This window comes from Ambystoma mexicanum, chromosome 7p (assembly GCF_040938575.1).
Source record: "Ambystoma mexicanum isolate Mex_15411 chromosome 7p, UKY_AmexF1_1, whole genome shotgun sequence".
Taxonomy (NCBI): domain Eukaryota; kingdom Metazoa; phylum Chordata; class Amphibia; order Caudata; family Ambystomatidae; genus Ambystoma; species Ambystoma mexicanum.
This window is the reverse complement of record NC_090939.1, coordinates 469,731,183-469,749,327: the sequence shown is the minus strand read 5'-3', so window position 1 is coordinate 469,749,327 and position 18,145 is coordinate 469,731,183. Positions and strand designations below refer to the sequence as shown.

Here is an 18,145-nt window from a genome sequence, read left to right as displayed (position 1 = left end):
CAACAGCTAAAATCTTGAAACTGGCAATGGATAAAATTGCCAGTCTGTAAAGCAATCTCGACACCCGATTTATGAGACTCTTCACAAACCTTTTGCTTTCTACATAGTTAGCTAGACAACCAACCACAAAGTTTCATTTAATCACGCTCTTGTAAAAGTCAGTATTTGGCTATAAACAAGTAATAATAAAAAAAAAATAGGTGCCTTCATGCAATGCGAACTGAACTCCTGCAATCATCTAACATTTTGAGCTGGGAGGGTCGTCTTTCAGGTAAGGCTAGTCCTCGTAAATTTAGGTGGTCCTGTGTCGTTTTAGGTATGCACGTAATTGACTAGGTTTCGAAAACCTTTTTACAGGTTGAAGAACATTGTGTTATACATTTCAACTGTATTCTTCCCCAAAAAAGGTTTGTCTATACAGCCGTTTAGTAGAAAAATATTTAATTATTATATATTTTTTTTTAGTATTAGTACAATTCATCTATTTACCACGTTAACAGGATAAAGTGGATTATTGCTCTGTAGTGCATTTAGAAAAATCTTTTCTCAGCTTTTTAAAACATACTATTCTCATTCCGTAGAAAATATTAATGCAGTTATTAAGACTGTGCCATTTTTTTACTTCATTCATACATTCACTATTCTTCGCACTAGTGCCATTCCACCCAACATGTTTAATTCCTCCTCTCAATTCACAAAAACAAGTTCATCAGGAAATTCTTCAGGGGTGTGCACTACACTGCTTATCCACAATCACACTTTTTCAGTTTTTTCGTTCTGCTACATTTACTGTTAGTCTACACATTTTTGCATTAGTTTAGTCTTCTAGACCTCTATATTTCAGTAGTTCTTAATCTTCTAAACTGGATAGTAAATACTGTGTATACCTGCAATGACATTTTTTAACAGTTTTAGTTTCACTATTCCTTTTAGGTGCAGTTTATTTGTACCATTTGCTACTTATATTTAGTACTGGGAGATGAATTTCCTTTTCCATGGTGGCTTAAAGTGAACAGCATAATTACGTACAATCACCAATTGATGGTAGCTGCATGCATTGCAGTGTACTATCGCTGCTTGTTGCTTCCTTATTGTGTTAATCCTTTTTTCATTTATTCAGTCTGCATGTTATTTGCAATAGTCATTGAGCAATTTGCTCGGTCTTCAAAGTCGTCATTCTAAAGAGAAATGATGACAGAAGAATAGAGAAGAAGATAAGTTCCCCATTAGGGAACTCCCGTCCCCTGCACACTATCAAAGGCTAAGAAAGCCAAACATTTTTAGGTGACAATTCTGTACATTACAAAACGTTCTTTTGAAGGTTTTTTTCATAACTCACATTTAGAGAAAAGAGAATAAGTAGTAGTAACAAGTTATATAAATTAATACACAAAAATGTATTGATGCCCAACGCAATTTGAGATGTGCTCTCTTCTTCAGGGGCCAATTGAATTTCAGACTTTTCATTCTAATTAGAAAAACTGTCAAACATGTTTGTAATTAGAAGTCAACTAATTTCAAGAGTGTACACTTAGACATTCATCAGTAGCATAATTCAAGGAACATAGCATAATTCCCCATCCACTTATAAAATTTGACAATCATTAATTCGAAGAAACGGTCATTCAGGGAATCATCCTAATGTAACAGATTGTTTGTTGCTAAGGGAGCAACTGAACAGTAGTTTAGATGATTTGCTTTGTTCATGGGTATAAAGGAAATTCGAAATAGAGAAAACCTTAACTTGATTTGAAAAAGTAGGATAATGACATTCGTACCCTGTGGGTATTCAAGGGGTTCACTTAGTAAATGGTGGCATGTGTTTCCATGCTAAGAAGTAACAGTTTAGATCTATAGGGAAAAATTAAGAAAACCAAATCAGGGATTTTAAAATATATTCAGGCAAAGACAACATTATAAGTATAGGAAATAACGTACAAGCACAGAAATACAGGTGCTGTATACAATCTGTGTCTGTAGATTGATGTAAACTTGGGACATGCAGTGAAAGAGACTAGAAGCGTTTGCTTCATGCAGGTCTGCTATTTATCACTGTAAGAGGCGTTAGATGGTCAGACCTGTAGTCATGTGGTCTTGTAATAATCCTAAAAATAAGATTAAGTAGCTAAATTGCTTACAAAATAGCTTAAAAGATAGCAACTAGTTAGAAGAGCAACTAGTGTTCCAAATGGTAAGGATTTAGCTGTCTAGCCTAAAGTAACTTACTTGCAGTAGGTAAGAGCGTTCCTCGAGATCGGAACGGTGTCTCAAGCTCCAAGGTGAATGGTGTTTATAATTGCAAAATGGCCATTTATAGGCGTTTGGGTACGTGGTAGACCGGACGTGACGTCATCACATTGATGACGCGGATGACGTCAAGTTTGTAAACAAATAGTTTCATGACGTGTTAAGTTAGTTCGCGAGTAGTATCAGTATAATGACACATGGTCTTCAAGGAAGGTAAAAGATTCTCTAGTATGGGTACAAATGATGTCTCAGTCAGATATAAAAGGAGGCACGCAATCAAGTCACGATCTGTTAACTGAAATGTATGCTGTCAGACAGGAGATAGTTACGAGTTTGAAAAAAGGTGCCTGCATTAATGGTTTATAGGTACGAAGTTTAAAGGTTTAAGATGGGTCGTGGCGCCGCTTCGCAATTATCAAAAGATGGCCTATCACAAAATTGTGCTCGCTTTACTGTGGATCATCTAGGAGAAAACCTGATAAATATGCGTGATCATTTTTGCCTTATTATAGGGTAACTGGTATTAATTTAGTATTACAATGGTACTATTGGGGTCACATTTTCTAGATGTCTGTTACGACCAAGAATCTGCATTTGTCTGTCTCATTGAGTTCACAGTCTATCACAATGTATACAGTATTTTAAGAGGTAGAACTAGAGTGCACTCCAGCATATAAACACATTACATAAACATATTTCACTGGTCAAACAATAAGAATAGCAGACATCTCATAACGTGATGTAATTGTTTTTCTGATGTTCATTAGTTATTGTAATGTCTGCAAGTTTGAGACCATTTTTGCGTTATTCCTTTCTGACTCAATGTTGCTATGGTGGTCATTCGCATCAGCGCTTGACTGTTCTTGATCCTCTCATTTAAAGCGTTTATCTTTGCATGTCTACCTGCTACGTCGGCTCACACCATGTTCTAGGCCATTTGTGTTTTATTCTTATCAGACTCAACGTTGGTAGAGCGGTCATTCGCATTGGAGCGTGACTGTTCTTGAGCCTCTCGTTTAAAGCCTTTGTCTTTGCATGTCTACCTGCTACATCAGCTCACACCATGTTCTAGGGGTGGAGAACAAATACAGAAAAAAACGATTGGTTTAGAAACTGAATGTGTTTCCTTTTTATTCATCTCCTAACGCTTATCTCATTCGGTTTATATGGATTGGCGGATTTACTTCCTTACCTGTGTGGTTGTGCTTGTCACTCGGTCACTCGGCGTGTTGCCGCACTATAGATCCTCACTGTGCCATGCTGTTCCTCTAGTAACCATGTCTCACAAGCATGTTCTAATGTGCTTTTCTCTAATTGGTGTGTCCTTGCATTATGTGCGCGGTTATGGAGTGAGAGTGATGAAACTCTTTCAATCTTACTTCTCTGTCTCTATTCCATTGATTAAATCCCCTCTGGGTGTACCTAATGTTTTCATTCTATGGACAGGAAATGGAGAGGAGGCAGCCTCTTTTTTGAATGGATTAACACACAAGACAGACATCTGAAATTCACTTACACGCAAAACAGAAAGGAAATAAACTACCTCAACTTGACCATCAAAGTAGATGTAGAGAAAGAGCAACTCTTGGTGAAATCGTATAGTAAACCTACAGACAAGAACTCCTTACTGCATTACCGCAGTTTCTATCCACGACATGTACGGGACAATGTACCCTAAGGGCAAATCCTATGGCTAAAGAGGATCACTACCAATCGAGATGATTACAAACAAGAGGCAAATAAACTAATAGAATAGCTGCATGAGAGAGCATACCCATCTAAATGAACAGCTAAAGCAATGAAACGGGCAAACCACAACAACCGTGAAGCACTATTAGATCACAAAAAGAAATAAAAGGAATGAAAATCAAGACAACCTTGTGTTTGTCAATACTTACAGCAATCTCTCAAACCAGATTTAAAAAATCATCCATAAAAACTGAAAAATAATGGAAAACTGGAAACATCCATTGAAAAGACCCTTAAAAGCATTTAGAAGAATTAAGAGCATCAAAGATCAAATAATGTGAAACTATATCAAGGTTCAAAAGAAAAGACAGCCAACCTTCATGGAAAGTTGGAGATTACAACACCCCAAAGAACACCTATCATGTGGAAACTGTACTACCTGTAGTCAAACTAGCAGACGTACAGAAGTAGATTTAGGTCTTGAAAGACCTTGGAAACAATGAACACTCACAAATTGCAATTCAATAATGGTAGTGTATGCCATCTGGTGTCCGTATGGTAAATTATACAGAAAGGAAAATAAAAAAGCGAATTACTGAACATAAGAGCTGTATAAAAAATAGAATACAGACAGCACCTTTAGTCAGCCACTTTATCAAATTGATACAGAAAGCAGAAGAAATGAAATGGACGATAATATACCAGATAAAACAAGGAAATGACATGAACACAGACAAAAGAAGATTACTACAAATAGAAAAAGAACTGATCTTCCAAACCAACAGCATGGAGAAAGGACGTAATGAATGGAGGGAGTAATGAATGTCCAGTAAAACAATATAGTTCTCACCTGTTTAATGAGGAATTTGTTAGACAAAGAGAGCGATAAACACATTGGAGATGCGAATTAAGCCTTGTAAATAATATAAGATAATACTGTTTGCACAATTAATAGGTACACCCAAAAGGGATTGAATCAATGGGATAGAGACAGAGAAGTAAGATCAATGAGTTTCATCACTCTCACTTCATGGCAACGCGCATAAACCAAGGACACAACAATTACAGAAAGCACCTTAGAACGTGTTTGGGAAATGAAGTTACTAGAGTAACAGAGTGGCACAGTGAGGATCCGTAGTGCGGCAACACGAAGTGACCGAGCGGCAAGCACGAATGCACAGGTAAGGAAGTAAATCTGCTAATCCAGATAAACCGAATGATAAGCGTTCGGAGATGATAAAAAAGGAAACACATTCAGTTTCTAAACCAATCGTTTTTTTCTGTCTTTGTTCTCTGCCCATAGACATGGTGTGAGCCGATGTAGCGGGTAGACATGCAAAGACAAAGGGCCTCATTATAAAGGTTTGCGCTGACGGAATGAAGGGGGCCAGTAGGGGACCAGTCCCCTTCATTCCGTCAGGGCTGATTACAGGGTTCCCATCGCGGGACATGGATCGCACGCCTGGTAAAACCAGGCGTGCTTTCCAGGTCTCGCGAGGGGAAGAAGGAGGTAACAACGGGACTTTCATGATGTGCCCGTTGTTACCTCCATCCCCATTCCCATTGAGCCCTATGGCGGCTCAAATGGGAATGGAGAATGGTTCCTGCAAGGAGGACTTACCGGGTCCTCCTATGTCAGAGTAACTCGGTAAGTCCCCATTGCAGGAACCCGGTAAAGAAGCCCGGTTTGGAGGCAGCCATGGAGCTCATAGCTCCATGGCTGCCTCCAAACTCGTAATGAGGCCCAAAGGCTTTAAACGAGAGGCTCAAGAACAGTCAAGCTCCAATGCGAATGACCGCCGTAGCAACGGTGAGTCTGAAAAGAATAATGCAAAAATGGTCTTAAACTTGCAGATATTACAATAACTAATGAACATCAGACAAATGATTACATCATGTTATGAGAGGTCCTCTATTTTTCTGTGATCATTTCTCTTTCGAATGCCGACTTTGAAGAGCAGACAAATTGTTCAACGCCCATTTCAAATAAAATGCAGTCTGAATAAATGAGAAAAGGATTAACACCATAAGGAAGCAACAAGCAGCCATTGTACACTGCAATGCCTTCAGTTGGTAAGTGCAAGTTATTATGCTGTTCACTTTAAGCCACCATAGAAAAGGGAATTAATCTCCCACTGCTAAATATAAGTAGCAAACAGTACAAATAAACTGCACCTAAAAAGAACAGTGAAACTAAAACCGTTAAAACATGTCATTGCAGGTAAACACAGTATTGACTATACAGTTTAGAAGATTAAGAACTACTGAAAAATAGAAGTCCAGAAGACTAGACGAAGGCAAACATTTGTAAAGTAACACTAAATGAAACAGAACGGCAAAACTGCAAAAGTGGGAATGTGGATAAGCGGCGTAGTGCACACCCCTGAAGAATTTCCTGAGGAACTTGTTTTAGTGAATTGAGAGGAGGAATGAAATATGTTGGGTAGAACGGTAAGAATACGAAGAATAGTGAATGAAGTTAAAAAACAGAACAGTCTTAATAACTGCATTAATGTTTTCTACGGAATGAGAATAGTATGTTTTAAAAGAAGCCGAGAAAAGATTTTACTTGACGCACTACAGAGCAATAATTCACTTAATCCTGTTAACGTGGTAAATAGATGAATTGTCCTCATGCAAAACATTTTTTTTAATAAGTCATTAAATATTTTTCTACTAACAGACTGTATAGACCAACATTTTTTGTGGAGAATACATTTGAAATGTATACCACAATGTTGTTCGTCAACCTGTAAAAAGGGTTTTTGAAACCTAGTCAATTAAGTGCAAACCTAAAACGACACAGGACCACCTAAATTTAGGAAAACCAGCCTTATCAGAAAAACGACCCTCCCAGCTCAAAATGCAAGATAATTGCAGGAGTTCAGTTGCATTTCACCTATGTAATAAATGGACAGACTAAAGAGTGGGCTGGCAGGTAGTTTACATTGCATGAAGGCACCTAGAGGATAGGAGTTCAAGAGTCACTGAAGTCACTACATACGGTACCCCTTCCTCCAGACTCATGGAAAGATTCTCAACATACAAAAACCCATGTTGCTGGTACTAATTAATGAGACAGACGGCCATGCCAAAGATATTTGGCAGCATGGACTAACCAAACTGAGCATTGGTTCAAAAGGAGATGGACAGTGCATGGCGTTTACATAATGTAGGATATTTTGTCCATGGTGGTCATTTGCATAACGTGTCAAGGATCACATGGTTGTAAAAGAATACAGGTGCTGCTTTGGCCCGGACTACATGTAAAAGACCAAATACAGAAAATGCCTGAGCAAGCAATAGAAGTATCAGGGCTTGTTTATGTGAACCAACCCATTGAGTGCCATTGAGTGCCATTGAGTGCTCTTATTTATTTATTTATTCACATTTGTTGAGGGCACAACAGCCGCAGGCATCTTGGCGCTTGTTACAGTCGGTGATCATAGCTTAGTTACATACAACTACATACAAGCATATTAAGTACAATTTGTATAAGCAGTTAGCGAAGCAAGGGAAGCTGCAGGGCTGGGAAAGTATGGGCAGTTAGTTGAAGAGAGCAGTTTTAAGGTTTTTCCGGAAGGCATGGAGAGAGGTTTCAGCTTGGAGTGCAGTAGGGAGCGCATTCCATAGCTTAGGGGCAAGGTGTGGGAAACCTATCCCTCCTGCCTTTGCCCTGGTGATGCGCGGTACTTATGTACTTATTACAGAGCGTGTAGAGCTACAAACAGGTGGGCGCTTACAGAGCAGACTCAGCTTTGAGAGACAGGCTGCAGCATTTCACAGGACATATAGGTGATGAGCGTTATGTTGATTCTGAGTGCATAATAAAGACAACAGTGTGCTGTTATAAGACAGGCTTTACACGGCATCACATTGAGCGGTTAGGCCTATACGAACTGGCATTGTTCGGAGGAGTATGCAGCCGTGCTATTGCCATTGCGGCACTGTCATGGCCCTTAGGACCTTTACATATGCCTTTAAAAAAATAAGTGGTCTCTTTTTATAATTTGGCACTGAGTAGTAAGCCCTGTGCCTGCACACCCCTGTGGGGACCCCTGGAAAAGCGGCATTATCTCTGGTGGGATAAATGATGAAAGGTCTTTAAGATGTTTGACAGACTGTGCCAGGGGCCCCTCCTTAAGTTGTGAACCAACAACACTAATAAAACAATGTTGAAGTGCCGAATAGGCAGGCCTCTGAGCTGAGAGGGCCAAGTAAAGGTGCCCACCAAAAAGATGTTTATCAGTGAGTTCTGGTGTATGAAACACTCTGGGCCACACTACAGGGTTAATGGTAGGGGTAAAAACCTCAACTTGACCCTGCCATCCTGAGCAACTACTGTCCAAATGTCGGCCTCCCTTGTATGGCAAAAATTGAGAAGTTGTGACACAACAACTAAGCAACTTCATTGAGTGCAACCATATTTAGACTTTCTTCAATCTGGCATCTGCCCTGCGCATGGCACTAAAACCGCTTTCCTTGCCACCTAGGATGACCTTTTACATCATGCTTTTCTAGGTAATTTGCCCCTGATAGTTATGTTAGACACACCTGCGCCAAATCCACCTGTGTTGTAGTTTGTGGGTTATTGCCCTAGATGAAAGCAGTACCTCAGGATCCTAAAAAGGTATTAGATATTGTTTATCAAAATAGATACTTTTGGTTTGGGCAGTAGGCAACACATACTTTAGAGGAGACTTGTAGCTAGCCGTTGCAGAGTATAAGGTGGTATTGGCACATGCTGTGGGCCAAAGGATTAGAACCTGGCACCCAAGGAGGAATATATACAAGAAATTTGGACATCAGGCAGGGAGCACAGGATCTTGGCATGCAGGCTAGTGATCCAGAAAGACAGAGTCCAAGAGACTTGATTATGAGTATCAGGTCAGACAACCTTGCAACTATTGTCCTCCACTATGAGGTGCCCGCTCTTCGCCTTCATTCAGACCCAATCCCTAGCTTCCATACTCACTCTCCCTATGGACAAGTTGGAAGACAAGCCACATCAACTTCCAGATTGAAGAGACCCAAAGGCACATTAAAGGAGAGTTCCGGGACTTTTTTTTTATTGTCCCTACGGGTCGGCCATGTGTTTGTAAGCATAAATCGGTAGATCGTAGGAAACTTTCCTATGGACCTTACCCGACTTTTCGCCCCTTATCGCACTCGAAATCAGCCTCCATTTTGTGATAATCCTATCATTCCGCCGCATCGACCTGGCTCACCTGCCTTTGCGGCACTAAATCAAATCCCCCGCCCCTGAAACAGACTTTATCAAAACATTCATATTCCCCGCCTCTATCCGTGACGTGACTGTGCTGCGTAGGCAAACGCGCCCAGGCGTCTTCTACGCGACTCCACACAGACCCCGGAAATCAACACAGATCAGCTCACAATACAGCGCACCACAATTCGGAATATGAAACTGTACTTTGAAATCAAACCGCAAGATTGTAAATGTGGTAAAGTACATTTATTTGACATCAAATGTTTAGAGAATATTCAGCGATTTGCATTTTTATTTGCTCATGTTCCAAAAAGTTCGTATTGAGGAACGCGATGGTCCTTTGCTGTACACAGGGTCTTAGAGCATCTCACAATACAGCACCACAATTCGGAATGTGAAACCGTGGTTTAAAAGCAAACGGCAAGATTGTACATTTGGCAAAGTACGTTTATTGGACATCAAATGTTTAGAGAATATTCAGCGATTTGCATTTTTCTTTGCTCTCGATCCAAATTAGTTCGTCTTGAGGGAAGCGATGTTCGTGTGCAGTACACAGGGTGTTGGTTTACGATAAAAATAAGCTCTTCTGTCGCACTGATAATCGCATGGCTGTTCCAACAACGAGGCGCTAGGCCACCACAATGGTAGGTATGTTGCATCTAACCGTTAGTACCGCGTAAGGGCATACTTGTACTTGGCGATCGTCCCATAAAATGGTCAGGGTGGTAACGTTGTTCACGCGGAGAAGCAACTGGCGGCTGTAGAAGCCGTCCGCCTGTGTCTGGTACTCGTGACACAGACAGTAGTGAATGATGTACCTAAAAACATAAAAAATGAAATTAGTCTCACCATCAGATCCTTATTAAAATTATTCATTTCATAGCGAGGACAGCGCTACTGGGTGTACACAAGTGTTTAAAGGCGTGGCGAGGCATGGAGGGGGGGGGGAGTGCAGGTGGAGAGTGGAAGGGCCCAGGACTGAGGTCGCAGACAGTGGACCAGTTGTAGCAGGGGAGAGGGAGAGAGAAAGCAGAAGCAAAGAGGAAGGTTTTGAGGTGCTTCAGTAAAAGCAGATGTTTCTCCTCAAGATAGTGCGCGGTAGAAAACAATATGCCACATAGAACGAACAAGTACAACTGAACCCGTCTTTAAAGCCACTGTATAGTAATGAAATTGCGGTATAAACTCATCAAAAGTTACTTACATTATATTTGCATTTTCCATTGTGTCTCTGTGTAGGGCAGACCCGAAACACCACTCCTTCTTTGCCGACGTTACTTCTTCTAATGAACGTGGCTCATCGTTTCGTTTCTGAAATTTTATTCATTATCTTTTCTTAGTCTTTCAGGATGGTCCCGGCCTGTCAAGGTCAAATCACAATAGAACCTTATATTGGGTCGTGGGCCGTTCCGCCACCCGAGCAAAACATCAAAGCAGCTGACCTTCACTTTGAGCGAGCACACATTTCTAGTTAGCTGCAGTTAGTTTTAGGGACATCTTGTCTGCGTGCCTTTTTTTTTATTGTCCCTATGGGTCGGCCATGTTTTTGCAATACGGAAACATTCTATAATTTTTGTAAAAATGATTTATATTACTGTTTGGTTTAATTGCAATGGGCCTGCAACATGAGGAGACTCGAGAGAACAGACAATCAAATTACAATCATTTAAACCGTGATGTGTATTTCTCAATGAGCTCTGCTTTAGGTGGACATGGAACAGAGGCAATGTTGGGTGGCAATGCAGTTGTCCCCTGCATAGGTTCGTTCACCACTCCATGTATGTGCCTATCGAGGACATCTACGATAAGTCTCTCAATAAACTCATATTGCATATCCTCAAACACTGGTTTGATCACCCATTGTTTACTTCTTTTAGTGAAGGCCTTATTGTAGCGAAGCGTCCCTAAAGTTCCGGTCGTCCTACTTTGTTGACGGCCAACATTATGGTTATGTGCCAAGACCGCTAAAAGAGTCCGATTTATCATGCCTTCCATGCCAAAATGCAATCTTTTGGGCCTGTACTTGAGGCACATATTGTGGAACACCTCCAAATCTCCTGTGTGGCAGAATTCCGTGAGTCCCCTCAAAGCTTTTGTTATAGTTTTATCAAATACAATCTTTTCAATGGCTTTGTGAGTGGGTGATGAAGGAATCAACCACTTCTTCTTCCGTGCCTCCTCTGTGGACAAATGGCCATGTTCACATTTGTGGAAATGCTCATTTGTCGACCATCGATGTACGTTGCTACAGTGCAACATTACTGACCGCCATTTTTCCAGTAGAATTTCCAACGACCCTTCACATGTTTTTGAGCTCCACCAAAGATGGTTGCTGATTGACTTGGACCACTGTGAAATACCTTGCAATTCTTTTTTTTTACCTGCAGCAGACAATTTTTTATTGATTGATTTTGCAAGATGCCAAACGTCAAATTGGTGATTTATATTTTTGTACTGTTCTCTCATTGTCTTGGCAATTGAAACGTGTCTGTCCGTGGCTATCAGGTCGATCACCATTCCCCGCGATTGTAGTTCTTGCAATGATGCTACAAAGCCAACTTTCTCCATGGCCACTGAGGATGTACTTTGTGACACCTGCACGACCACCGAACTCACAATTTTCTTACTTTCCATGTCCTGAAAGTGGTAGGTGCAGTACTTGGCTGAAAATCCTGGGCTGTCGCACTGTCCATCACCGGCTAGCCTGAAGCGTTTGCCCGCGAATGTACTTTCCATTGACATTTTTTCCATTCTCCAAGCTTCGCTGATGGCTGGAAATAGATAATCGGTTTGGTATTTGTAGAACTGACTTTTCGCAATGAAATGGATTCCCACAAACTGAAAGAAATACTGTAACTTTTTAAAACTTGAACCACTAAAAAGTGCGGCCGCTGCACAAAGTAGATTGCCTGCTGGCAGTTGCCCCAGCATGGGTTGTGCAGACCATGCGAACGGATGATATTGTGTACAGGTGGCATGTATTTTAAGGTTAGTGCCTCGAATTGCACGAGTCACATTAATCAATGGCTCCCCACATACTTCCCCACCAACCGAATGCCCACATTTCATCATCATAATAATATCCATCAAACAGCTATCGAATACAATGAATTTGGCCTCTTTCCTTATACTTTCACTCTGCATCCCAGCTGGTTCGGCCTGTAACGTTGAGGACATGTCACTCGCATGAAAGGTACAATCTCTGATATCGTCTTCCGCTATGCTGAGTGATATTGATGGTGTTTCATTGTCGTCCACGTCATTCTCTTCCATTGCAACATCTGTTCCTTGTCCGGAGATGGGAGAAAAAAACAATGTCTTCAACTTTCGCGCGCTCTTATTTTTTGCGGGTGTGGATTCTGTGAATTGATCTCCGACTGCATCCAAACTACCAGGAGGACATTCACTATCAATGGCTGGTGGTGGTATAGCTCCGTTGTCAATCACTTCATATTCTTCCCATTGGCACGATGCATCTCCAGTCTCAAGTCCCTGCCAAAAGGTTTGACAAGCAACATCTCTCGTTCGCTTCACTGTCTGTGTAGATTTAGTTCTTACACCCACTCGCAACTAGAGGACAGATTAGAAAAGGGATGTTCAGTTTAAACACAACTTACAGTATTGAACTATTGACAGTGAAAGACAACATAATATAGTGAACAGGACACTAACCTTCTTTTGCTTTCTTTTCTTTGAAACTTTCTTGCCTCGAACTTCAACATCTGGACGCTGTTGCTCCGACTCGTGTGTGCATGTCTCCACTTCCTCTCGCGCTGCAACGACTATATTTTCATGATAAGCACATCCATCACTCACTGAGGCTCCATCGACTCCCTGAAACATAGAACTTTCATTAGTATGTATAATAATATTGAAAACACAAAATGTACTTGGGGACCAATACCCATACGTACATCTCAATAGCAAAACACGAATGAACGCATTGTGTAGAACATTCAAACGACAATAGTTCACGCATTGTTGATCTAGTTAGATTGAACTGTCAAGATCCATACCTCGGGCTCCGCATAGACTTCCATTGATGATATTATTGAAGATGACGCTTCAGCAACTCCCTGAAACACAGTAATTGCATTAGTATGCTTTTCTATTTTGTTAAAAAGAACATAAACTTTGAGCAGGCGTCAACGGCTCATCTAAATAGACCTGCACAAATGATCAGTTGTCTAAAATAAATAATGGATATGTAAATATGATTCGATTTGCTCGATCGTTGGAAGTGTCACCACCCAGAGATCTGCATCAACTACTAGGGGTGATGTTCTTGTAGAAGAAGCTCCGTCATCTCCCTGAAACATAGTACTTGCGTTAATAAAGAAGGAAGTATAGCGGATGTAATCACGTCATATGATTTCGCTTGATCGAACTGTCAGTATCCATACCTCGAAATGCATAAGAACATCAAGGGACGATGTAACTGCGGTGCACACTTCTGCAAGCTGTTGCGCCGACCCGTAACTGCATGCTCCCCCTTCTACTTGGACTAATGCTCCATCGACTCCCTGAAACATAGGACTTTCATTAGTAATGAACACAATATTGAAAAAAGAAGACAAATAGGAGGGCGACGACAGAAGGACATATCAATGGCTAAAAACGAAAGAAACGTACCTCGAGCATCTGAGTGACATCTACGGTTGTCGTCAATGCGTTGGACTCCTCAGCATCTCCCTGAAAGACAGTACTTGCATTATTTTGGATAACAATAATTATAACTGAAAACAAAGACTAGAGGACGAGTACAAGGGTGTACCATTAGGTAAAATAATTACACGATCAATTAAAACTATTGATTTACATGCCTAAAACAAGTCAGTGTCAGAATAGCTAAGTAAGATTACCCGATAGGCGCTTGAAGTGGCTGATGACTGCAATAACGACACGGATGGAGAATCTTCCGCCTTCATATTGAGTGGATACATAAATGGGGAAATTATTGTTAGCTACTGCTACACACTACCGCAAGGCCGAGAACTAGATCCGTAAACTTGACTCACCAGTGGAGGCATGTGGACGAATAGAGTGGGAATAGCGGTTGAGAGCAATTTTCGCCTCGCTCGCGGTGTTTTCTTCTTTATTAGCAATGATGTGGAGTACATGTCTGGGCTAAAGTGCCTGCTGCAGATGCGGTATCGATCACCCCTCTTGTCCGCAAAGACTTCTAGGACTCTACTTTCTAGCTCAGAGGCTGGATATCCGCAATATCGGACCCATCCTCTTATCTGATCTATTGTCTTAGGGAAAACATGCATTATAGTACCTTCAGATTTGTTATGGGTCTTCGAAGGGCAACCGCCAATGGAACAGGCAGGCATTATGGAAAGTTCTGAAAAGTAAAGATCAACAATTCTCTATGAATACCAATGTGTTAAAACAGTAAATGACACATAAAAGGTTCAATGCAAGGTCCGTTTTGGTTCTTGGAACTATACACGTTATTCACATGCGGATAAGTATTTCAATAACTTTCAAAAAATAGAAAAAGTAATTTGACTAAACTCAGAACATGTGACTAGTTCCTTGCATGTACTGTCGTGAACGAAAAGAAAACATGGATGCAATTTGATGACTACTAGCAAATAGATATAAATTAAAAAATTGGACGCAAAATGATTATGGTACATGGACTTACCTTGACGAACAAACAGTTAGATGCAGGGATCAGAGTAGTTTCTTGTCGTAGAACAGGGAGCAGTTCACAGGTTGCAAACTGACGAGTTTGCTCAAAGTGGTCACGGAAGTTCACAGAGACGAAGAGCAGATAACCAGCACCTTCACGGGTTGACTAGCAAAGCGCAAAGAAGTTCTCATTAGAAATATGAGGTGGGTTATAAAGAATTCGAACCAGGGGTGTGTTTGTGAATGAATGACGTGTATATGTCGTGGCATTATGTGGATTGCAGGGGGCCGTCCAGCGTGAGGGGGATGCTTGGCAGGAGACACGGGGTCTGGAGGTAGACATGGGAACAACAAACCCATGCTCTATAGACCACTTTGAAGTGTACATGGTCTTTGGCACCTCTTGGCCTTTATCGCTCCCTGACAGCTCCACTTGCCAGCAGCTCAAGTACCCCGGTGCGAACTGCCTTTGATAGGGCGGGGGGTGGATCGGGGCGGTGGTCGTGCAGACAAGACACAGGAAGACTCGTGAATGGAGACACACTTATGTGGATTGCAGGGGGCCGTCCAGCGTGAGGGGGATGCTTGGCAGGAGACACGGGGTCTGGAGGTAGACATGGGAACAACAAACCCATGCTCTATAGACCACTTTGAAGTGTACATGGTCTTTGGCACCTCTTGGCCTTTATCGCTCCCTGACAGCTCCACTTGCCAGCAGCTCAAGTACCCCGGTGCGAACTGCCTTTGATAGGGCGGGGGGTGGATCGGGGCGGTGGTCGTGCAGACAAGACACAGGAAGACTCGTGAATGGAGACACACTTATGTGGATTGCAGGGGGCCGTCCAGCGTGAGGGGGATGCTTGGCAGGAGACACGGGGTCTGGAGGTAGACATGGGAACAACAAACCCATGCTCTATAGACCACTTTGAAGTGTACATGGTCTTTGGCACCTCTTGGCCTTTATCGCTCCCTGACAGCTCCACTTGCCAGCAGCTCAAGTACCCCGGTGCGAACTGCCTTTGATAGGGCGGGGGGTGGATCGGGGCGGTGGTCGTGCAGACAAGACCCGTTTGCCGCAGGGCCTCACCAAGGAGAGGCCATCTAACTGAATGTAAGAGGATGGCTGCAGGATCTACTACATGGAAGGCAGGGGGGTGAGTTTATAAATACCTCACCCTCCCAGGAGAATATACACTAGATTCATTTAAAAAATCAAAACAACCATTGTTAAAATATATGTTGGGCTTTATTTTAGATTTTAATTAAACATAAATAATAAACATTACACATTGTAAAGTTGAGGTTGCAGCACATCGAGGGAAAATCCGCGGTATTGTCCACTGTCACTGGGGAAATGTTGTCTAATGGCAAGTACCGCACAGGCAGGTATTACTCTCCGAACGCGGTGTCCGAGCCTCCCGTGAAGCCACCAAGTGAAGCAACGATAGGCCACCAGCCTGTACCACCTGTGAAAAAAAAAGATGCAAACTGTATTAAACTGACCAAACTTTCTTATCAATGTCGATTCAGGTAACACATGTCATTTTTCTTAGAAAAAAATTATATCTAGAAAATGCACTATATGGAACCAATTTACATGCGTTCCAATGATATGTAAATGTAATTTTATATGTGGGAGACGACCATGAAATAGTGGTGGCATCACTGACATCACAAACAGAGTATACTTACTCGTTACTCGGATTACGCGGACGAACAGTGCCACGAAGTTCGTGCATAAGCACCATCATCATCCTCAACACTGTCCGTGAGAGGCAGGCTTCCCTGAACTCTGGCAGCTCGGTGATGCATTGCGGACTTTGCTCGCCTTCCTGCTGACTTTGCTCGCTTTCCGAAATGTAGGCCAAGCACCCGGAATTTTCACGGCAGCAGCAGTTCTCCTCCTCAGTTGGCATTAGCTCGCACCGATTGCACGTGCACCAGGTGGAGACGCCGTCCATGCGACATGGTCCAGGCTCTTCATCCGTTGACTGGTCCTCCCAACTGCCGTCCGAATCCCCATCGTTTTCGCGTGCTTGCCTTTCCAGTAGTTCTTCCTCGGTGTACTCGGGCTCGTACATATACGGCATTATTGTGGCCATTGTGCGGTAAAGATAGTAAAATAATTTATAGCGGTGGTACTGGTATCTGTTCACACGGGCTACAAGCGGCGAAGGTAGCTGACCAGAGCACTGAAACGAGTCACAGAATACTCAAAGTAACACAGAGAGAGGAATGGAATCGAAAATCTGCTGCTGTATGTTGTGAAACGGTCTGTTTATACTTATTGGGGAAAGAGGCGTCCTGCCATTTCCATGGCAACACGTCAATAGCTGAGGCGCAGCGATTGTTGACACGAGACGTGCTTGAAATGGGCAGTACGCGTCTGCTGATGTCAGGCTCAGGGGCGGGGGATTTGATTTAGTGCCGCAAAGGCAGGTGAGCCAGGTCGATGCGGCGGAATGATAGGATTATCACAAAATGGAGGCTGATTTCGAGTGCGATAAGGGGCGAAAAGTCGGGTAAGGTCCATAGGAAAGTTTCCTACGATCTACCGATTTATGCTTACAAACACATGGCCGACCCGTAGGGACAATAAAAAAAAAGTCCCGGAACTCTCCTTTAATGCATTGTGCATCATCGGCCTGCCATGGAACTGCTCACGCGTGCAACATTGTTTTACCTCCTGTGTAAGGCTGTGCATTTTAGCTAAAGCTCGGCCCAAGAACCATTCTCACCAAATATAGTACTTTGCTGAAGTTCATTATTCATGATATTTTGTTTATTGTTTGATACAGTAAATATGTTTGCTATACCTAGTATGAAATATAATGTTTATGTGAAACGTCTGTGTTCCAGAAAAGTGCATACTCTAGAATTATGAATCGACCTTGTCAAAGGAATATACAATCTCCCCCTTGCCATTGAATCTCTGAAACCAGGTTTCAAAAGAAAATGCTTGAACTGGATGAAACACTGATGGCTGACCTAGTTAGAAATGGTGTTGCCATAAAAAGAAGATAAATTCGATAGCTTCAAACAGGGGACACGCCGACTACACAAAACCATTAAATGCGTTTATATCACAGGAGATGAAGGACGCTATTTGCTCAATCCAAGGCATCACTGCCAATGAGGGCTGGAGCCCAAACAATCGAGACATCTGTTGTGAAATGTAGTACATGTGTACAAAGAAGGAACAGAATATTTCCTTGTGTGGCATGTTGTTTAGGCCTGCACCTCAGGGGAGCATCTAGGAAAGGTGCAGGGGGGGTTAGTGAGTCTGGGAAGGTGGCACACAGATACATTCCTTTGTCATGGATAGCACCTTTAGCTCAC

At 42.1% G+C, this 18,145-nt stretch overlaps 1 long non-coding RNA gene across 6 annotated transcripts in view; it reads right to left on the bottom strand.

Annotated features, from left to right (window-relative positions):
• LOC138526120 (uncharacterized) overlaps window positions 1-18,145 on the bottom strand; it is a 338,403-nt gene that overhangs the window by 161,193 nt on the left and 159,065 nt on the right. The gene's annotated exons all lie outside the window — the stretch shown is intronic.